Raw genomic sequence first — 22,676 nt, 5'->3', positions numbered from 1 at the left:
AGATTCTTAACATACTGTAAGTCCGGGGAGAGGAAACCCCAGGACAAAATACCTCTAAAAAACAAAATCAGTCAAAGAGAGAAATAAAGTTTAAAACCCATTTATTGCTCACAAACTGCAGTCCCAGGCTATCTTTCTCCTCTGCCCTGGCAGAAGCCCGCAAGCAAGCAAGCCAGACCTCTCCCCTTAACCTCTCAGGGTCAGACACACCCTCGGTTGCCCAGGTAATTACCCATTGATATGGAGATAAACTTCTCTCCACCCCTGAGTATATGCAAATGCACTAAAGCCAGGCGAGATATTCTGGAAATGTTACAATTTTACCCACACTTACTATTTAGCAAACAGACAATAACCCAGCCCACCTTGGGAGCATGATAGGCAGCCTTGATTGATGTGCTCCCAAAACAAGAAGCTGTTATTCTGGGAAAAAATCAAAGCAGTAAATTTCTTATGTTAACTCTGCAAAATAATCCAGAAAACTGAAAAGAAACTTAATGTCTCTTCAAAGATAAACATTTAGAGATCATTTAGTGGGTCTGCATCCCTAGCTCTTTGTCTATCAACCACCTAAAAATCCCCTAGACACTGCAGACTCTCTTGTCCCCTCCTGGCATGAGCTAGGAGCTCTATTCTCTCACTGTATCTCTAAATAAAAGTCTCTTCCTGACTCTCCTACCTTGACTGTTTGCTAAATTCATTCTTTGACTCTGCAAACAAAAATCCCCGGCATCATTTCCGGCTATCAAATTTCCACTGAGAGTTATAATAGCCCCTTAAGATGGATGTCTTTAAGTCCTTGAATATTAAGAGCTATTGTGATCTCAAGGAAATATAAAAGATCCATAAATCTTAAACCCTATAGGTCAGAAGCCATAACCGCTTCCTTAGATTTCTTACCATTCCTGGCACAAAGTTTGGGAAACAATTGAAAGTTGTCAGGTACACGTGGGACAGAAGTACCCTGGGAGAGCCAGGATCCCTTAAGGAATTAACAGGTAGGGCAGACTTCCTGGTCACTCTCAGAAGACAGGTCAGCATGAAATCATGACTAGTTTAAAGAGCGCTCTGTGCAGGGGCGCTCTTGATCTTCAGAAATTTTCCACAATCCTTTGGTCCCCTGAAATGAGTGGCTCTAAAGCACCTTTGGGAGTGGCTCTTCATCTCTGCATCCTGGAGGTAAGGAAAGGCTTTGGGGAAATCAGCTGGATTTATTTATATCCTACATCTTTCAAGCAAACCAACAAGAGAATTTGAAGAAGATTTACAATGAAAGACATACAATAGATTTAACAGAAGAGAAGCCAGGATTGAGTAAAACAGGAGAAGCAGATATAACCATAAAACATACCACAGTTGTAAATTCCACTCTACACTTCTTGGCCAAAAAGAGAGACGGTCAGTTTCACAGCTCTTAGCAGAAAAAAATAAGATGCCAATTTGGAGGGGGAGAAACAATTCTTTCCTGGCACTAAATTGTGGTGAAAATTTCTCATATGGAACTGGAGTCATGCCAGGTACTGTCCTCAACAACTGTTTTACAGTAAATAAGTGGTTTTCATGTCACTATTACAATAACCGGAAATAAAACACCACCTCAAAGGAGATGATCAAGCAACAGCAGAATGTGGGACATTCTAATGTGGCCTTGTGTCTTCCAAAAAGTCAGAATCATGAAAATCAAAGATAGGGGGAAAATGTTCAAGGTTAAAAGATATACGATACTGAGGAGACATAACCACTGTCAATGCAAGAATCTTGGTTGGTGAAGAAAACCATTATAAAACATTCTAGTGGTAGTCTAAGAAGTTTGAATGTTGACCAATTATTAGATGAGATAGGGAATTTTGTTAGGCATGATAATGGTATTGTGCCATGTAAAAGAATGTCCTCGTATTTGTTCATTAATATTGGAAATACATCCTGAAGCATTAGAAGTAATGATGCCGGGGTTCCTTTTCACCGAGTCAAAGAATGAACTTTGCAAACACTCAAGATAGGAGAGCAAGTACGAGGCTTTTATTTAGAGATAAAGTGAGAGGACAGAGCTGCTTGCTCACACCAGGAGGGGCCAGGAGAACCCGCGGGTAGTGCATTGTCTAGGGGTATTATAGAGGGTTGAGAGACAAAGGGCTAGGGATGTACACCTGCTAAGTGGTCCCAAAATGTTTATTTTTGAAGAGACATTAAGTTTCTTATTAGTCTTCCTGGTTATTTACAAGAAATTTACTGCTCTGATTTCCTCCCAGGGTAACAGCTTCCTCGTCTGGAAGCATATCACTCAAGACTGCCTGCTTTGTTCCCAAGGTGGGCTGAGTTATTGTCTGTTTGCTAAAGAGTATGTTAAAAAACTGACTTTTTAACTAATTGGGTTTTAAAATACAATCTTATTTTCAGGATGGAATCCTTCCTGTTTTTACTATGTTGTTTTGGGCTTGCTTGTTAAATTGCCCAGGTTGCAAATCACTTGATTAGGGCTGGAAGAAGAGAAGCAGCATGTGAATAAAGTCAGAAAAATAAGCTGGGCTCCCCAGAAGGCCAAAGCAAATCTCACAATAGATTATCTTGCTTTGTTTTTTCCAGAGGCCCTCACCCTACTCTGTTTAAACTCATGGTCCCTGTCTCAGTAACTTTGAAATGCTTCCAAAATTACATAGATGATAGATAATAGATAAATATACAAATGAATGATATTTGACCGACTTAACCAGTATTGAATTTAGGTGAAGGATACCTCGAATGGTATATATTCTACTATGTGCTTGAATATTTCCACAATAAGAAGTGAGAAAAAGAAGGCACAGGGGAAATCTCAGAGGAGCATGTACCTTCCATGTGCTTAAAAAAAAGCCTGCAGACTGCCCTGGGCACTCCAGGCTGTAAGGAATGAATTTGTTTGCTGTTAGAATTATGTCTCCCCAAAAATTCATATGTTGAAGTCTAACCCAAGTACCTCATAATGTAACCATATTTGGAGGTAGGGTCTAAAATGAGGGCATTAGGCTGGGCCCTAATCCAATACGATTAGTATCCTTATAAGAAGAGGAAATTTGGACACGGACACACACAGGAAAGATCATGTGAAAACACAGGGAGAAGATAGCCATCTAAAAGCCAAGGAGAGAGGCCTGGAAAGAGCCTTCACTCATGGCCCTCAGGAGGAGCCAAACCTGCTGATGGCTTGATCTTGAACTTACAGCCTCCAAAATTGTGAGAAAATGAATTTCTGGTGTTTTAAGCCCCCGAGTGCCTTTTTTAAGGCAGCCCTAGCAAACTAAGACAGAGCTCCTTGATTTGCCATGGAAGGCCGGGCCCTTTTCCTTCATCCCTACCCCTAGCCTGTCCCCTGACACTGCAGTCAGGTAGCCACAAAAGCCACACTGGGCAAAGCATGGCAGTGAAGCCCAGCCAGCCTGGAAAACACAAAGTTTTCAGAAGAGTAATCGCCCTGAGCCGGTTGGCAGCCTCCACATCCTACCACCTCCCAGAGCACCACGCATCTGAACAGCTACCTTCCAAGCCTGACACATGGGGGTCCTTTATCTTTCCTAGGGGCTTTCTGGCTTTTCAGTCTTAAAAATTCAGAAACTCTGTGTGTGCACGTGCTTGTGTGTGTGTGTTGGGAAAGAGGGAATCTAGTTACAGAAGCCCCATAGCTAACATTTATTTATGCTGATTAATAACTAATGCTTCACACATAGAATTGCAATTGATATTCAGGTTGTATGCTGCCATATTTGATTGTTAAAATATTTAAGTAACTTTGCACTTAATAAATAGCATCACCTCCTCATCACCTGGTCCCTCTCTGGAAACTCCCCACAGTCCAACAGCTAGCGAGGTAACGTCTGGCACGCAAAGGTCCTCCAGAGCCTGCTCCACAGTCTTGCCCTCCGCCCTGGAAGGAGGGATGCTGTCTCTGCCCCAACTAGTTCTTACATGCTTGTCAAGTTCATCCTTGCTTATCATGCTCCCAGGACTGTTCTGTAAATTCTTTATGATATATTATTTCACAACAACTCCAAAGCATACACTATTACTATCTCCTTTACATATGAAGAAACTGAGGCTCAGAGAAATTAAGTAATTGGCCCAAAGTCACAGGCAGAGTTTGTAACCATTGCTCCATAGTTTCTGGCTGTACCCCACTGGGATTGGTATGTCAGAATTCCTTTCTCCTTAGAAGAGGGAAAAATGGAACAGCCAAGAAGAGTTCAGAGGCTGCAACCCCAGGCCCTGGAGAGTCTGGGTGTTCTCAGGGCCCTCCTTTTCTCCAGGTAAGATCTCTCCATGTAAAGACACTGATAGAGGTGCTAGGTCATAGGAAAATCTCACAAAGTTAAAACAAGCAGTCCTGCAACCAGTTTTCTAAAGCCACCTGAAGTTTCAGGGCTCTCCTCACTGCAAGAGCCACTGGAACTCAAGAGGACCCCTCACCTGCAATGCCCCTTGGAGGGCAAGAGGGCAGAGCAGGTGGGTATGACCTTTCAGAGCAGCAGCAAATGTTTGCATAGCTGGCTGAGGAACCCCTGCACATCTCCTTGCCCTGAAAATTTTGCTACAGGAACCTCACATTCAAGTCCCTGCCAATGCCCTGTCCACTTACTGGATGCAGCCCACAGGGGACATGGAGGCCCACCTCCTGTCACCCTTGCCCTGCCCTGATGACCTTTCCTGGCGACCTTCTGACTTTGCTTTTGCTTTTCCCATGGCACTTAACCCCTGTGTGACCTGAAGAGTCAATAACCCTAAAAACCAGTCCTGCTAACCAGCTGGCCAGGGTACATAGCACTCGGAAGGCAAAGTCATGGGACTGAAACCAAAAGAAAACCTATTATGAAAGAAGCAGCTGGCAGCTGGCAAACAGAAGGAGAGAGAAAGAAGGTCAGTCCCTACCTCCTACAGGCCTTGGCTAACCGGGTAATTTCAGAGCAAGGGTCACTTGCCTGCCTAAGACCCTTTCCTCTCCTAGTGAAGGCAGTGGTGCTTATCAGAGCTCCCTTGTCCCTTCCAGAAGGGCTCAGGAGAGCAAAGAGAAATCCTGCTGATGATAGAAGCTTTGAGACGGAAAGCAGTGAGGAGGGCATTAGAGAGGACCGTGGCTGGCTTTGGAGATGCTCTTCACCTAATGCCACTCTCCAATTGAACATCAAAGAACTATTTCTGAGGGCAGATGGTATTGTTAAAGAATTTCATTCATTTAAAAACTTCACAAGTAGTGTATATTCATTGAAGAAAAAAAAAATTAAAAGAGTGAGAAAGTTACCCATAATGCAATCAGGACATATACAAATTAATATTTGGTATACATATGCTTTTCACACACAGAAAAACTAGATACTACTGTATGTGTCCTCAACAATAGATCGTGAATATCTTTCCATGTCAGTACAGCCACCTCTGCCATTCCCCTTTTTTAAAATTCATTTTGTTATCATTAATCTACAATTACATGAAGAGCATTATGTTTACTAGACTCCCTCTTCACCAAGTCCCCCCCACAAATCCCATTACTGCCATTCCCTTTTAATGGCTGCAGTGTATTTCTTTAGACAGATCAAAGGTAATGATTTAAGGAAATCCCCTACTGTTGCATGTTTGGACCATTTCTAATGGAATTTAAATTATTTTATGAAGTGGCAGTTGCTGAGACTAGAGGAAATGCTATCCCAGGCTTTCACAGTTTTCCACCCATCATCTCCATCACTCACTGTCCAATTACAAGCTGACTACCCTGCATTTCACACATTATGTTCCCTTACAGTCCACCCCTGGATGATTCCAGATGTTTTCTGTGGGAGTACTATCCAGAAACATGTGTTGTCAGGGCCACAGCATCATCTTGTACTTGGGCTTCCCCCTCTTAGGCCTTGGAGATTAATAGATCATGAAAACAGGTGGCTTCAGCTAAATTAGTTTGCAGCATATTTATTAGTGTGCAATGGCTTCCCTGTGACACTCTTGGCATCTCACTGACCACACTAGAGTTTCTGCCTGATTAGACAAGAAGGCTTAGAAATGGCTATCAGGGGGTTAAAATGTTCCTTCAGTGAGAGACGGCTGAGGTGGGGGGGGGAAGATGCCAAGTGGGGAACACACATGCACAGACACACACAGAGGAGCACTGCACATAGAAGATAAGAAGCTTTCATATGAAGACCAAAGTTGCATCTTATGCATTTCAGAGGGAGAAAAGCCAGGACCTAGGTGATATAGGGCAGGGACCTGAGACAAGCATTATGATTAATTCTCCAAACAAGCAGAGATATAGACAGTATAACAGGAGGGATTCCATCTTAAGACTAAGATTCCATTTCAAAGGCCAGGAAGTTAGGAAGTAAGGTTCCTAACATACTTTTTTTTCCTAACATATTCTTTATTGAACAAATAATAACTCAGCCCACTTTGGGGGCAAGGCAGGTGGTCTTGATTGATATGTTCCCAGAAGGAAGCTGCTATTCTGGGGAGGAACCGGATCAATAAATTTCTTATGTTAAGTTTATTTTGTGGAATTGGCCAAAGGAATGATAATAGAGGAAAGGAGACATGGTGTCTCTCACCAGAGATAAGCATATTGAGACCACTGACAACTACACCCCTGGCCATCTGTCACATTCCTGAAAAATGATTCAAGTGAGGGAACCCCCAACCTGTCAGCACACCTCTTCTCTGAGGATGTCTGCACTTTCCTTTCTTTAAATACATGACTTTAAAAAAGCTTTCTCATGGCTCAACTTAACTATGTTTTGTCTCTCTGCACCTTTCCAGTGGTAAGCGTCTTTGTTTCTCTGCTATTTCACTCCATTTCCAAGTCTCCACTTCGTGTCTGCTTTATTTCTGGTAAGCAGGGAGGGGGGGGGCGCTGCTGAGAGCTCAGATTTGAGCCTGCGAGTTCCCCATCGCCTAAGTGACCCTGACGGAACTCTAGCTGCAGTAGCCTGCCTGAAAATTTCCCTTCTTTGGGATGTTTTCAGAATAGGATCTCACTCCATCTTGTGCTCCATGGCTCCCCCAAATCCTGGGATGATAGGGGCTAGCCCCCATGCCATGCAGATTCAAGCGGACACAAGACGCCAGGTGATCCCAGCCTCAGAACCTGGTGAGGGAGACTTTCCTATGCCGAAAAGTTCAGCAACCTCCTGCTCTTCTCTCTGCACTTTCCTGCTTTCAGCTGCCTGCAAGGCCGCTGCCATTCCTTCTTACTTTCACCCTAATAAATTCCTTCCTTACCTATTGAACGAGTATCTCGCCGCAACCCCCCTTACCCAGAATGACTCAGGAGACACAGGCCCACGCAAGAGATTTTGTTATCTGAAAGAGAAAGTGGCTTCCCCTAGAGAGAGAGAGAGGGAGCAGCAGCTCGTGGGTGAGGAAGAGCGTTTTTAAGTAGTAGGGGTAGGGTGTGTTCTGCATTGGTGATTGGATCTTAAGGGGTGGGCGACCATCTGGTCAGTGGTGATTGGATCTTAAGGGGTGGGGGTCTTAGTGCGCCAGAATTTGCCTTCATTCCCATCTTTTTCTTTTCTTAATTGGGCCTCTGAGGAACTGGGTGTAGAATCTCATTCTCTAGCTACTTCTGTGGAAGGGGATGCAGATTCTGGGGTTAAAGAGGTCATTGCTGTAGTGTTGGGGAAGGGCGGGCATCTTGAGATGATTCGTGATGTCATTTGGCTGGTTTCATTATTCTTCGTGAGAAGGCCTTGATAGCCCTGGAGGGAGTAACTGGTTGACAGTATGGTTAGAATTTTTCAAAATTTGATTTTGAATGAATTTTTGAAATAGGTTAATGAAGCAGGGAAAGAACAGGAGAAGAATAATAAAAGTAATAAGGGCTAGGAGGGGCAGGAGCCAACTGAAGGGGTAAGGGAACAGATTGTTAGGGGAGTTTTCTAGGAGTTTGGAGGCTTGTTCACGGAGGTGTTTTGCACCATCCTGGACAAGACCAGATTTTTTGGTGTAGAAGCAGCATTGTTCTTGGAGTAGGGCACAATGCCGCCTTATGCAGCTGTAAGGAGGTCCTGTTTGGGTCGTAGAGTAGATTATTGGAGGATTTGTAGTCTGTGGAGTTGAAGGTGTAAGTGGTCCCATTGGGATGGAGGAGAATCGTGAAGAATGCATTTTTGAGGTCAAGGACGGAGAGGTAAGTAGAAGAGGTGGGGATAGTGGATAATAAAGTATAGGGGTTAGAGACTACTGCATGGATTGGAATAACAGCTGCACTGATAATTCTTAAATCTTGAACTAGCCTATAAGAACCATTAGATTTTTTGATAGTCAGTATCAGGGTGTTGTAAGGGGAATTGGCTGGTCTCAAAAGGCCCTTTCATAGAAGGGGTATTGAGATTGTGAGGGGAAGGAGGTAGGGTCTTTGAGTTTGATGATTACGGGTGGGCAGGTGGTGATGGAGGAGGTAGAGGTGTCCCAGACTGTGGGGTTTACTTGGCAAGGGGGTAAGGGAAAAGGGGAGGGAGGTGGGTCTGGAATGGTTTGGAGAGCAAATAGAAAAGGGATCGAAGGTGAGTCAGGGGTGAGGTGTGGGCTAAGGGTAAAGGTGATGGAGGCCCCTAGCTTAGACAATAGGTCCCTTCCCATAAGGGGAACCAGACAATGGGGAATCACCAAAAAGGAATGAGCGAGAGCAACGCCCTTAAAGAGGCAGTGAAGCATGGGAGTTTGGAAAGGCTGAAAGGGTGTGCCCTCTACCCCGACTATAGAGGACTGTGAGGGAGGTAGGTCCCCAAAACTCCTTCAGGACTGAGTAGGTGGCCCGGTGTCCAAAAGGAAAGAGATGGGCCTACCCGCTATCACAGTGATGGTAGTGGGTCAGGTAGAGGAGTCCTGGGTCCCCTCAATCATCACTTGCCAGAACCAGAAGGTCTATGTGTGGAGTGTTAGAGCTGGATGGCCTGGCACCCCTTGGTGTGTGAGGACAGTCAACAGCCCAGTGTCCCTCCTGATGGCACTTAGGGCATGGACCGGGGGACTTCTGGGGATTTGGGCAGGCTCTAGCCCAACGACCTGTTTGACCACATTTGAAGCATGGACCAGAAGGTCCTCCTGCCTGCTTCTTAGGAAGTGAGGCTACCCAAGCACCAGTGGTTGGGATAGGCTGAAAGGCCTTAGCCAGCATTTGATATTTTTGTTTATGGGCCTTTTCATCTCTTCCATTATATACCTTGAAGGCCACTGCCAGGATTTCTGCCTGAGGAGTTAAGGGTCCCTTCTCTAGATGTCTAAGTTTAGCCTTAATGTTGGGGAAACTCTGGGAGAAGTAGGTCATTAATAATTGTCTCCCATCTGGGGTCTCAGGGTCTGGGTTTGTATATTGTAAAAGAGCTTTGGTGAGGTGGTCTAGGAACATAGAGGGGTTCTCAGTTTTGTCCTGAATAACTTCTTGGAGTTTTTTCATAGTTATGGCTTTATTGGCTGACTTCCTGAGACCTGCCACAAGGCAGGTGATGAATTGATCTCATCTGGTGACTACACCTGCCTTATTATAGTCCCAATTAGAGTCTCGGTCAGGAACCCCCTCAGCACCAATTGGATGAGCTGGAGTAGTTTGGTGAACCTCATCAGCATGAGTTCTAGCCTGTTCCCAGACTCGCCTACGCTTCTTGGGCAAAAGTGTGTTGGATAGGATCATGTGAATATCATGAAAGGTAAGATCATATGACTGAGTTAGGTCCTGGAACTCTTTTATGTAAGTAGCTGGGTTGGAGGTGAAAGAGCCTAATCTTTTCTCAATTTGAGATAGGTTGGAGAGAGAGAGAAAGGGACATGGACCAGGATGATGCCCTCTGTACCGGCTACTTCCCGTAGTGGGGCTAGGATCTGGGTTCGAGAGCGAGTGACTGGAGGGCTTGGCACGGGACTGAGTGAGGGAAGGGAAACTGGTTGTGGAGGAAGAGGAGGTGCTGTGGCTCCTGCAATGGCACTAGGGGAGCTGGGAGGGTTGGGATTTTGATCTTGCAGAGAAGGGGAGAGGAACTGGTAGTTGAGGGGGAGCTGTAGGGGTTTGAGATCGGTAGGGAGGAGGTTCATCAGCAGGGTCAAAGTCAGAGGACATGGTGGGAATTGGTGGGTGGTGGGGTGAAGGTTTTTAGAGTAAGGAGATGTTTAGGATTGCAAGGGAGACAGAGAGCGGGCTTGGTTCAGAGATAGGAGAAAGCCTGGATATATGGGATCTCTTTCCATTTGCCCAAGCGCTCACAGAAGTTGTATAAGTCGTGGAGAATTTTAGGATCTAAAGAGTCATTGGGATGCCATTTAGACTGATTGTCCAAGGAATATTGTGGCCAGATCTCATTACAGTAGTGAATAAGCTTAAAAGGTTTGAGGTCTGGAGTGAGGTGCAGGGGCTTTAGATTATTGAGTAAGCACCCTAGCAGTGAATCTGCGGAAACGGAGGGGCCAGATCCCGTGATGAGAATGAGACCATTCACAAGTTGCTGAGACATCCCAGAGTGATGGAGAAGGTCGCAGAGAAGACCAGACACAGTTAGGGGGTCGTCACCACCTCTAACCGAGCAGTCAAGGCGAAAACGCCGAGGAGGCTCCGTACCTGGTACTAGGAGTTTACAAGTAGAAAAAGGGAGATCGGGCTTCAGTGAATGAGGATTCTCACCATGGGGAAGCAGAGGAGGGTCAATTATGGGGATCAACCATGACTCTGAAAGTCATGGTTGGGGGTGCCTCTGTCCCGGAGGAGACCTTGGGTGTGCTGGGCACTCAAAGATCACTCTCCAGGTTCCAAAGGGACATTTAAGTCGACCATGAAGGGGAAACTTACCAAATTGAAGGCAAGAAGACGAGCAACCGAGGAAGTGGACGGTGAGCCGGTGGAGGAGGATCGGACAGTGAGGGTTCCCAGAGCAGCTCAGGTTCCTGGAGGAAGAGCAAAGTCAATGGGAGAGCCTCATCCGAAGTCAAGGCACCAATGAAAGGGTATCTCGCCGCGACCCTCCTTACCCAGAACGACTCAGGAGACAGAGGCCCATGCAAGAGACTTTATTATCTGAAAGAGAAAGTGGCTGCCCCTAGAGAGAGAGAGGTAGCAGCAGCTCGTGGGTGAGGAAGAGCGTTTTTAAGGAGTAGGGGTAGGGTGTGTTCTGCATTGGTGATTGGATCTTAAGGGGTGGGCAACCATCTGGTCAGTGGTGATTGGATCTTAAGGGGTGGGGGTCTTAGTGCGCCAGAATTTGCCGTCACCTATACTCTTCTGACCTGCTCAAGAATTCTCTCTTGTTCAGAGTCAAGAACCCTCCACTCTCCAGGTTGAGGTTTCACTTGGTGCACAGGAGAGAACTACCAGTGCAGTTGCCTGGCACACAGGGACTGAATGCAAGTATCTATTTTGAGGCATCCTGTGGGTGCTGAGCCAGTTGTGGGTTGAGATTATGTTGTCAGATATGTATTTCACACTGCTGCAATCTCCTGGTTTCTTATCTCCATGATATTGCTTTAAAGTCCCTCCTTTTCTCATTTCCTCATTGTGACATCAAGAACAGCATTGGGACAACAGCATGCCTTTAAATGATTAAGATACAGCTTCTAAGGAAACAAGAAATGAGGCAGGAGTCAGGGAGGGCAACTCCTGCTTTGGCAACAAAAGGGCAGCTGGAGGAAGGGGAGCACCCAGCCTCTCTGCTCTGGCAGGGAGCACCTAGCAGGGCAGAACAGCCACACCTCTGACTTCCCTGTTTCCTTCTCTAACTGCTACCCACCCTTTCCAAATGGCCCCGACTTGAAAAGCTGAAGCTGTCTTTGTTTCCTCTTTCTTTCTGTCCTGAACCTATGCATCTACTCCATGTCAAGTTCTGCAGGCTCTTGCTTCCTGCTTTCCCACTCCCACCCCTTCCTTTGCACTCCCACCACCTTTCAAAAACTACCCAGCCTCTATTTGTCCTTGCCTTTCCCCCTCCACCTTCCTAATCCTCCTGTCCTGTTCTTACTGACCAGACTATGTCACTAATAGATGATTTGCCTTATGTGTCCTCCTGCAAAAACTCTCAGTGGTCCCCTGCCCAGCAGGAAAAGCTCACCACTATGAGGCTTTGCCTCCCGTCTCCCTCTGGCTGCCTCCATCCATCTCCTGAACATGTCAAGCAATCCAGTCTTCGCTGGAATTCCCACCTTTCTCTGGAATTCCACCCCTGGATGCCTCCCTTTTCTCACCTTCATCTTTGGAATCCGGATGACTGTTCAAAGTGAATCTTATCTCTCAACCACAAGATAGCGCTCCCTCTTCTAGGGTTTTATTCTTTGTACCTTTCACTGCCCTATATTTTATTATCTGGTTAATGTCTTATCTCTCCTGTTGGATTACATTTCCTGAAGGGCGGAGGCTGAGTTTTGTTGGTCATTGTATGCCTACAGCCCCAGGAAATTCTGAGTTTATGTGAGCTGGCTCAGTAATTACTGGTAATGACCCTGGCTGCTGTCAGATCCTTTGTATACTTGAAGACTTGGTCACTGGCTCTGGAAGGTTCAGAGGCTCACTGACCTCCTGGATTCCCAGGCTTGAGAGTAGTTGTCTACTCTCATGAAAGGAGCTTAGGCTGGGTTATAACCTAGTTGTATTCCCCCAAAATTCATATGTTGAAGTCCTAACCCAGGTAAATCAGAACCTTATTTGGAGATAGGGTCTTTAACCATGATAATCAGGTTAAATGAGGTCATTAGGATGGACACTAATCCAATTTGATGGGGTCCTTATAAAAAGGGGACATTTGGACCCAGACATTGACATGCATAGAGTGAAAATGATGTTAAGATACAGAACACTGTCTACAAGCCAAGGAATTCAGCAGCTACCAGAAGCTAGGAGAGAGGATGGAAGAGATCTTTTCTTTACAGGAAAATAGCTCCTAGAAGGAACCAACCATGCTGGCCCCTGATTTCCTACTTTCAGCTTCCAGACTGTGGGACAATAAGTTTCTGTTGTTCTAAGCCACCCAGTTTGCTGTGCTTTGTTAAGGCAGCCCCACCAAACAAATACAGATGGATTCCTGACAAACATGAGGAGGGCAAAGCCAAGTGTTTTAGGTGCTCTGGGCAGGTCTAACTCTGGGGAAAGGAAATCCCAGGACAAAATACCTCTAAAACTGAAATCAGTCAAAGGGAGAAATAAAGTTTAAAATCCGTTTATTGCTTACAAACTGCAGTCTGGGGCCGTCTCTCTTTTCTGTTCCAGCAGAAACAAAATCAACACTCCCCCAACCTCTCAGGTTCAGATAAACCCTCTGTTGCCTGGGTAATTACCCACTGATATGAAGATTAACTACTCTCCACCCCTGAGGAATGCCTGTTGATATGCATATGCACTAAAGCCAGGCGAGATATTACAGTTTTACCCACAGAAGGCAAGTGTTATACCCTGGCAGTAATGGCAGCAATTAGCCATGCCAGCAGCTGAGCAGAGTGGCTAGTCAGCCTGAGGGCAAGAGTCAGCCGTTGGTCCAGGTGACACAGTTCTTTGAAGAGAGTGTTTTTCTTCTGCATTTGGGCCAGAGAGCATGGCAGCAGGGATGGGGACAGGAAACCCCACTGAAGGGCAGACCCTCCTTCCAGGCTCCAGGTGCTTCCAGCCAAACTTTTTCAAATCAAATAAATGCAAGGACACCACAATTCAGCAGAGGTGTCTTGCTCTGCCCTGGAAACTCCTCCCTATTTACCCCCTTCCACTGTGGCTCAGGTGCCTCCCTCCTGCTCAGCAGAGGCCCAGAGATGTGGAAACGCCTTTCCTCCTGACTCAAAGGGGCATTTCTTGAACCCTCCTTGCCCAAAATATGTCCTTCTACCACTGGGGAAGCCCCAACAGACATGCTAATTACATTGACTGATTCCATATAATTAAATTAAGCTAAGTGTAAACGCTCCCCATTAGCAGACAGGAAAGCTAAGGCATGGTGGGCCTCATGGTAAGGCTGGCTGCTGGCAGGGAACAGAAGCCAGAGCTTCTGCTCTCCTGGAGTCAGTCCCATAACCTACTGTAGTGAATGCTGTAGGGGGGGAAAAGCAAGAGCAAAACCGTAAGGAGGTGAATGAGCCCTGAGCAGCCTCCTGCCTGGGGCCCAAGGCCATGCAAGAACAACCACCCTCACTCTAGCAGTGAACACTTATGCGCCAGGCCCTGGCTCTGAGCACTTTAAACCCATGCTGCCCGGCATGCTAGCCACTGGCCACACAGGTTATGAGGCACAGAAGGGACATGGGACAGCATCATGGTTAATTTTTCCTGTCTATGATGAAAAATACTAAGATGTAAATAGTATAGTAAGAACAGGAGGAACTCCATCCATCTTGAAGGCTAAGATTCCATTTTAAAAACCAGGGAGTTAGGAGGTAATATTCGTAACATACTTTATGGTAATTAGCTAATAACTGACCCTGTCCTAAGGCAAGGCAAGCAGTCCTAAATGGTATGTTCCCACTGCTTGAGGGCAACCACTATCTTAGAGAGGAACAAGATCGGTACATTCTTTATATTAAGTTTATTTTACAGATTATCTAGAGGAAAGACTATGGATAATGACATAATGACTCTCACCAGAGATGGACATCATGAGACCACATGTCAAGACTATGCCCCCCTGGCTCTTTGGCCCATTATTGAAATCTGTAAAAGACATAATCCTAAACTTTAAATGTGCCTCCTCCCTGAGGCTGCCCTCACTCACCTTTCTTCAAGTGTGTGCTTTGCCTTAAATAAAACCTTTTTGCTGCTCAGCTTATTGTGTTTTGTATCTATGCTCTTCCAAGCCTCTTGGGAGGTTAATAAGAGACCCTTTTTCCCAATGGTAAGCATCTTTGTTACTTCACCATTTCATTCAATTTTCTAGGCTTAAGCACAGGTCTTCACTTTCTCTGTTCTACTTCAGACACGTAGGGAAGGGTTACTAAGATCTCTGATTTGGGCTTGCAAGTTCCCATCACCTAGATGACCCAGACAGGACTGCAGCTGTATGATTGTGCTATTTAGTAGCCTGCCTGAAAATCTCCTTTCTTTGCCTTTGGGAAGTTCTCAGAACATAACCTCACTCCATCCAGTGCCATGTGGCTCTCCCAAATCCTGGGGTGGTGGGGGCTTAGTTCCCAGGCTGTGCAGTTAAGCAGATACTGGACTCAGGAATTGGCAAGGGACTTGCCCTATACCGAGCAGGAGTTAAATGAGCTTCCCTTTCTCCCTCTGTTCTTCCTTGCTCTCTACTGCCTACATGGCTGCTGCCATCCACTACTACTCTCACTTTAATGAATTCCTTCCTTACCTACACTAATCCAGCTGTTCATGAATTCTTACTTGATCAGAGTCAAGAACCCTCCACCATCCAGGTTGAGGTTTTACCTAGTGTGCAGGGAAAGACCTCCCCACACACAGTTGCCTGACAACAGTTATCGGACACTTGGAATGTGCTAGTACGAATTGAGATAGGTAGTAAGTGTGAAATACACACTAGACTTTGAAGAGGTAGTGTGAGAAAAGGGATATAAAATAGCTCATTACTATTTTTTAAAATTTGATTACATGTTAAATGGATGGTATTTTTATGTTAAGTAGCTTTTATTATTGAAATTAATTTCACTTTTTTCTCTTTGCCTGTTTTAATATGGTGATGCACTACACAGGAATCTTACATTGATATTTCTCTTGGAAGGCACTGCTCTAAACACAGCAACATGCTTAATCCTAATCTAATTTCTATTTTACAGACATAACACTCAGGCTCTGAGAGGTTAAGAAACTTGCCTAAGGACACACAGCCAGTAAGAAGAGAAAAAAATCCAAGGGAGTGCAAGGGTGGCAGCAGAGAGAGCTGTAAGGAGGTAAGCGATGGGGATGGCTTGGACTAGGATGGGGCAGGGAGGTAGAGAAAAATAAGCAGGTTTGAGATACATTCTTAGGCAGAAATAGTCACCATGGGTTGTGAGGAGCAGAGGGAGGAGGAAAGGATGACTCCAGGTGTCTGGCCTGAGGCACAGGAGTATTTGGGGTCACAGGGCCTGAGTGACACAGGGAAAGAGGCACAGATGTAATGTTCAAGTCCTAACTTTTCTGTTTGCTGGTGTATTATCTGGAAGTTCTGTCACCCTCTAGTGACTCAGTTTCCTCATCTGGGAAATGGGAATAACAGAACCTCTCATAACAGAATTGTCATAAAAAAGAAATAGGATGATGTATGTAAAAGGGCTGTATAAATGTTTGTTAATTGCTTAAAAAGAGAGAGCGGTTTCAGGATCCAAGAACATTCCTGTCCTCCGCCATCTCTTGTCATTTCCCAGGCTGCAAAATCATTGATTAGCTATCCCATTCACGCCCCCAACCCCCCCACTCTCCTCCCACCACCACCACCTCCCCTGAGAAGCACATCAAAGAGAGCACAAATGGAATGGCCTATCTCCGCCAGCGAGGCTGCTTCACTGGGGTCACAGCTCCTTTATCACTGGAGAAGCTGGGTCAGGGCCAGCGAACTCCCAAGCCAGTCAATGTCAGGCCAGCCCCAGACAGAGATACAAGAGGCGGGGCCCACGTAGGCTCTCTTCCCGCCCCGCAAGGGTCAGGATTCCTCTGGCACAGACCCCCACATGCACAGCCACTTACCTGCAGGGGCAAACTCACCTTCCTCTCAGAGACTGTCTTCACAGCTCCAGACAGAGCCCTCCAATCCCATCATGCTGAGTCGTACATTGTATTCTATGAGAATGGCACACCCTCAGGTCCGGCAGCAAGATATCCATGATCAAATCCAATTGCTGGCTGCCCCCTCTAGCCCTACAGAGCCCAAGAAAGACTGAGAAATGGGTGAAAGGTGTCCTGAGAGCTCTCTCCTTTTCTGGACCTCTTCCTAGGAATCCCAGGTACTCAGCCGATCTGATTGACAAGGTGCCCTTCCTCCAGCCTGCCCTGGCCTCAGTCCTGACCTCAGTACACTAAGTTAACATTTCTCTCTTTATTCCCATTACACTGGGCAGTGTATCCTCTTGACCATGTGTGGTACTCAGTAAACATTTGTTGAATGAATGAATGAATAAGTCTGTCTCTGTTAAGACCACAATGGTCTCCCACAGAGGTGGTTTATTTTAATGAAAGGTTCTTTAAAACCCATCTTTAAAGCTGCAAGAGCCAAAGGACTAACCAACTCTGCTGATGCCATACCCCTCTGTGACCCTTAGGGAAAGGGCACCTTCCCAGTCCTTCTGGGGTGATACAAGTAGGCAACAGCCCACTGCCAACACTTGCCCCAGCCTCCCCGTGGAGAACATCAGGTGGGTGGACTGGGCTCCTGGATGCAGCTTCCCAGCAGCATTCCCTGGAGAATTCTCAGGTATCTGGAGCCTGTGAGAAGGCTGGCTGCTCTCCCGGCTCTGCCCAACGTCAGTATCTAGGCCTGGGTTATCAGGGCCACACTTCCCACACCTTCTGAAGGCCCCTGCCTCCTGATTAACCGTCACTGGGCTTGTCCATATCTCCTATTTCTGAGTGTTTGTGAATAACACCATTTCTCAGCAGGGCTGAGAGACTAGGGTGAGGAGAGTGAGGCACTAGTTTCCAGTGCAAAATTTAAGGAGGTGCCAAAACACTCTGTCATCCAGATAAGCCATATTGTGATGTAATAATTTTCAAAATCAAAATCAGGGCAAAATAACAATAGAATTTTAAGATTATATTAGAATATTATTGTTCCAGATGACTGAGGTTTTTGGTGCCCCCTTAAATTTTGTGCAGAGTGCTTCACAGAACTCTTTCTCTCTCTCCCAGGAATAAAGCATGCTAATTCCTGCTTCACATCTCTAACTGGTACTGGCTTTAGCACCTTCCTCAACTGGGCAGAACTGCCCTGAAGGTTGGTAGGGTGGTAATTGTTCTGGGGGCGCATTTGACTCTTTCAGAAAGCCATGCAGACAGACAAGGGGCCAAGTCTATCGGTTCAAAGTTGCCAGCAGCCTTGGATGGCCCTTGGGCTCTGTGGTCCAGTGAGGTGATCGAAGGTGTAAAGGTTTCTGAACAATCCAAGGTCTTTTATATGGTTGCCAACACCTGCACTTTCTGCTCTGGGAACAATGCCTGAGGGCCACCTAAGTGAGGAAGTGTCTGCCGGTTGTGGGTGGGAACAGATCCTGCGAGGGTAAGGGCCAGAAGGACAGAGGAGTCTTTCTTATCCTGGCTGCCTGCCCTTGTCCCTCTGATACATGCTGACATCCCCACCCTTTTGCACTTTCAAAACCTGTACTTGTCTTACTCCCATGGTCTGCTCTTGGCCAAAGCAAACACACATCCCCATTCCTCCCTTCCGAGGAGCTGTCTCAGCACTTGTAGGGAAGGATTTCCTTTGCACTTATTCAGAACTTGGCCCTGGCTGTGTCCTTATTTCCCCACCCCGCTGCAGTCGCTTTTTTCAGAAAATGCAAGGGTGAGTGATCTCTCTTGTTGTGGGGCAGGGAGTCACAACCCCAAAGTTCCCCAGTGATTAGGACCTTCTGAAGAACTGGGGCATCAAATTCATCGACAAAGTCCTATGTGGGGATACCCCCAGAAAGGAGGGTATCTGGGCTAATTTGACAGCTGTTTTGGAGGAGTGCAGGTGGTTTCCAATAGGCAAAATGCTTTTCCACTTCCTGTTCTTTGCTGTTTTGCTTTTTTCCGGCGTTAAACCGCCGAGTTTCGGAATCAGATGAAACTTCAGAGTGAAGTCCTGCCACAGGTCTCCATCAACCTGTAATATGATGACTAAACTAGATTTCATGACGCCACAGGACAGGCTTTGGCAATGGCAGGACTCTGCTCTGAATCAGGCTTGTAACACTGGGCCTGGATCTCTTTGAGATTTTTGTTCCTCACGCTGTGCATTTTTTCCGGGAAAGTATCCGCATGACTTCACTGCAGCCTCCACAACTCCCTAGGAATGATAAGGGGGTTTTCTTTCTCTGTGGTCGGGCCCTGGTGAGTAAGCGAGGAGGTGCTGCAGAGCTGCTGGCCAGGGAGAGCTCCTGCATCGACAGTCTACTGGCAGATCGGCTGTCACCACTCTCAGAAACGGAAGTGTGGGCGTCTGTTACGTTGCTGCAGCAACCAAGGGCCCCTGAGCAGCAAACCTCAGAAGGCGGGGCCCACTGAGTGGGGGAGGGAGATTCAAGCACCTTGTGCCCCCCAGGGACTGGGTCTAGCTCACTCAGGGGAATAGTCAGCATCCAAAAGTCCTCAATGACGCAGAAGAAGCCGCAGGAAACAGTCAACGATAGTCATCATTGACTCATAGTCCCAGAACGTTCCAGCAGGAATGAGCTGCGAAGAGCAGACAGTTGGACCCCTACGCTACTGACAAAGGAACGGGAAGTCAGAAAGTACTTGATCAGGCTCCTACTGCGAGTGAGTGGCAAAGCCAGAACCACCAGCCTTATGTAGCTTTAAGAGTTTGCAAACACTCTCATATGCTTTATTTCCTTTGATCCTGAACTAGGAAAAGAGTGCTTTTCTAATGGAATTCTTATTAGGACTAAATCAGTCATTAGTTTTGATATTCAAGAAGATATAATACAGGGCACTGCTTGTTCTCTACAAAGTTCTGCGTGGTTAAGGCCTGAGCAAAAAGAAATCAGATGGGATCAAAATCGCAACTTTGTCACTGATCAATTTTATATTGGAGTCAGTGGTTGATATTTGAGGGTACCCTGAATTAGAGAGGGTAGGCCCACAGGCTGGGGCAGTCCCAATTGGGAACTGTCCCTGTAAACCATGCATTCTGGGAGAACAGCTATAGCATGCTCTGGAGGGGGCTGCTATCAAGAGGAAGAAGAGAGGGGCTGAGCTATGCATTGGGGTTCCTCCCGGCCCTTAGCACCGAGAAGTTGCTTCTCTTACCCCTCCCAGCTTCCTGTTGTCCTTCACCCTCTCCTAGAAAAGCGTGAGTCAAGGAGTAGGGAAGGTCAGAAATATTATGCTGGAGAGCTTCCTCCAAGCGGGAGGAAATAGCAGGCCATGAGGAAAAAACTTTTGCATGCTAATAAATATGTGTCAAACACTTAGTACTTGGTACAAGAATAAGTTCTCAGTAAGAGTTAGCTGTTATGATTATACTTACTGATGTGACTTCTCTAATTGCATCTGCCCTTATGAGCTGTGTGACCTCAGGCATATCAAAGCCATACTGAGCATCAGTGTCCCCCTCTGTAATAATAGTAATAGCACCTACCCTAGATTGGGGGGGTTACATTATTTAAGTGTAAAGGCTTAGTGTGATGTCTGGAACATAGGAATATTCAATAAATGGTGACTAATGCTATTATAAAAAGAACTTGGGAGTCCAGAGAAATATAAATGCAAAATTAAGCCTGAGACATGACTAATTTAGAAGAGGCATGTAAAGGAAAGGCTGGTTACTATCCATGTGAATTAGAGGAACTGCTTCTACTGGTCCCACCATCTGGACACCTGAGGGTGAAGCCCTGAGGGTATGGCCAAACCCTTTGGGCCTTTTCCCTTTGCTTTTCATAAAATGAGGAGAAACACTTGGTCGGGTGTTCACCTTGGGAAGATGATGATGTTCTTGGGGAAATAAATGATAACTAAGTGCTGTTTTATGTGTGGACCAAAATGGCTTAAGCCAGTCACAGAGTCTAAGAATTACTGAGCTCCAGGTGAGTAGATACTGAGGTTGTCTTACTGCTTTGTCTTTATCATGTAGCATGGTGTCTGGCACATAACACACATTTATTAAGTATTTGCCGAATAAGTAAGTGAATGGAGCAGACTGTTCTCCACACCAGCGATGGGGAGATGGTGCCTAAGAGGATGTGCCCTGATTACTTTTCTAGAGCTAAGTGTTTGGCTCACTGAACCAGAAGCATTCCTATAATCTTTGCTGGGGGTCTTGCTTAGGGGAGAAGGTAGGGAGGAGGAAGTAACCCATGGAATTATAGATGGCTGATTTCTTTTTCTTCAAAAGCCCAATGGGTATTATTTTTGAATATAAGAGCTTGAGTTATTCATGCTAAAGATTTCTTATGCAAAGTGAGGTAAGAAAGAGTGAAAGATGTAGTATCTCAGCAATCAGTATAAACTATAGAAACGGTCCACTTTGAGACAGGGGTGGATGTGGGACCCCGGGAGATTTAATCAGATTTATCCTAAAGTCTCAGACACCCAGAGAAGCTACAAGCATATTTTATATAATAACGAAGGACTGGAAACAACACAAACGTCCATCTATTGTGGACATCTACACAATGGAGGATTATGCAGTTGTGAAAAAGAAAGATAAGTCACTCTGTGGATTCATTTGATCTCTGGAGTACGTTGTTAAGCGAAAAAGCCAGGTGCAGAACAGAGTGTAGAGAATGCTATCAGCATCTGAGAAAGGGAAATCTAACTGCTTATATGCATTTGCCCTTTTTTTAAATGGAAAGATAAACCAAACACTCATAAAAATGGTTATCTGTAGGAGATTGGGGGGACAGAGTGAGGGGGAGAGAGAGAAGCTAGACTTGACTTCTCTCAATGTACTTCATTTTGTAGATTGGACTTTGGAACAGGCATATGTTTTAAATAATTATAAAACAAAGTTTAGTAAAGATGGGTTTAAAATGACATTCTTAAAAATGGAAAGCAAATGAAACAAATGAATCTCATTCTATATTGAATTAGTGACTTAACTATACAGAAAGGAATTATTTCTAATAACTTTAAAATAGAGCAAACCAACTATATCCCTACTATGATATATCCTACAGGCAAAAAGGAACTCTGTATTAGTTTGCTGGGGCTACTATAATAAAGTACCGCAGGCTGCAAGGCTTACACAACAGAAATTTATTTCCTCAGGATTCTGGAAGTCTAAGATCAAGGAGTTGGCAGGGTTGGTGTCCTCCGGGGCCTCTCTCCTTGACATGGCTGTCTTCTCCCTGTGTCTTCACCTGTTCTTCCCTCTATGTCTGTGCCCTAATGTCCCCTTCTTATGACAGCAGTCATACAAGATGAGAGCCCACCCTAATGACTTCATTTAACCTTAATTACCTCTTTGAAGACCTTAGCTCCAAATATAGTCACATTGTGAGGCACTTCAGCATATTAATTTGGGGGAACATGGTTCAGCCCAAAACAAACTGTAAAGAAATTTAAAACCATTTCTACATTGTAGCAGTAATATTGACACTCTGTGTGTGTGTGTGTGTGTGTGTGTGTGTGTGTGTGTGTGTGTGTGTGTGTGTGTATGGTTTGAGTGTTGGCTCCAGCTAAGGCCCCAGACACCATGAAGCAGAGGTAAGTTTCCCTTCCCAAATTCCTGACCCATAAAATCAATTTAATTAAATTTAATAATTCCATTTAATAAAATCACTAGCAAAACTGAAAATCGGTTTAAGCTGCTGAGTTTGGGGATAATTTGTTATGCAACAACAGTAACCAGAAGAGAAGCATTTTGTCTTCCCCCCTTAAAAGGCTGGAGGAGGGGGGTACTGAATCTTATCCAGCCCCTAGATATAATCCCATCTACCAGTTTTCAGGATTAAGGAATGTGTAGGGGAACGTGACACCACAGAAACACAATCAGAGGAGTCCCCATTGTGGAAATCTCTGCAGGACAAAGAATCTGGCTTTTTCAACAAAAAAAGTTGCAAGAAGAGAAAAAGAGAAGGGGAATTTGCAGGTTAAAAAACTTGAGAGACAGATCAGCCATGCAAACCCT

General features: G+C 45.6%; 2 long non-coding RNA genes across 3 annotated transcripts in view; one reads left to right on the top strand and one right to left on the bottom strand.

Moving 5' to 3' along the window:
• LOC130684266 (uncharacterized) overlaps positions 1 to 12,444 on the bottom strand; it is a 23,652-nt gene extending 11,208 nt beyond the window's left edge. The window contains exons 1-2 of one of the 2 annotated variants that reach the window (XR_008998462.1): positions 12,042 to 12,444; positions 10,790 to 11,550 (exon numbers count right to left, since the gene is read on the bottom strand). This is a non-coding gene — a long non-coding RNA (uncharacterized LOC130684266). The remainder of the gene's footprint in view (positions 1 to 10,789; positions 11,551 to 12,041) is intronic. The other variant, XR_008998463.1, reaches the window with a different exon arrangement.
• Positions 9,424 to 22,676, top strand: LOC130684265 (uncharacterized). The gene is made up of 3 exons (XR_008998461.1): positions 9,424 to 9,659; positions 15,709 to 15,822; positions 22,488 to 22,676. It is a non-coding gene; the product is annotated as an uncharacterized LOC130684265 (long non-coding RNA).

Source organism: Manis pentadactyla, chromosome 7 (genome assembly GCF_030020395.1).
Source record: "Manis pentadactyla isolate mManPen7 chromosome 7, mManPen7.hap1, whole genome shotgun sequence".
In the NCBI taxonomy this organism is placed as follows: Eukaryota; Metazoa; Chordata; class Mammalia; order Pholidota; family Manidae; genus Manis; species Manis pentadactyla.
Note: the sequence above shows the minus strand (reverse complement) of the source record. Positions and strands in the feature narration are given on the sequence as shown.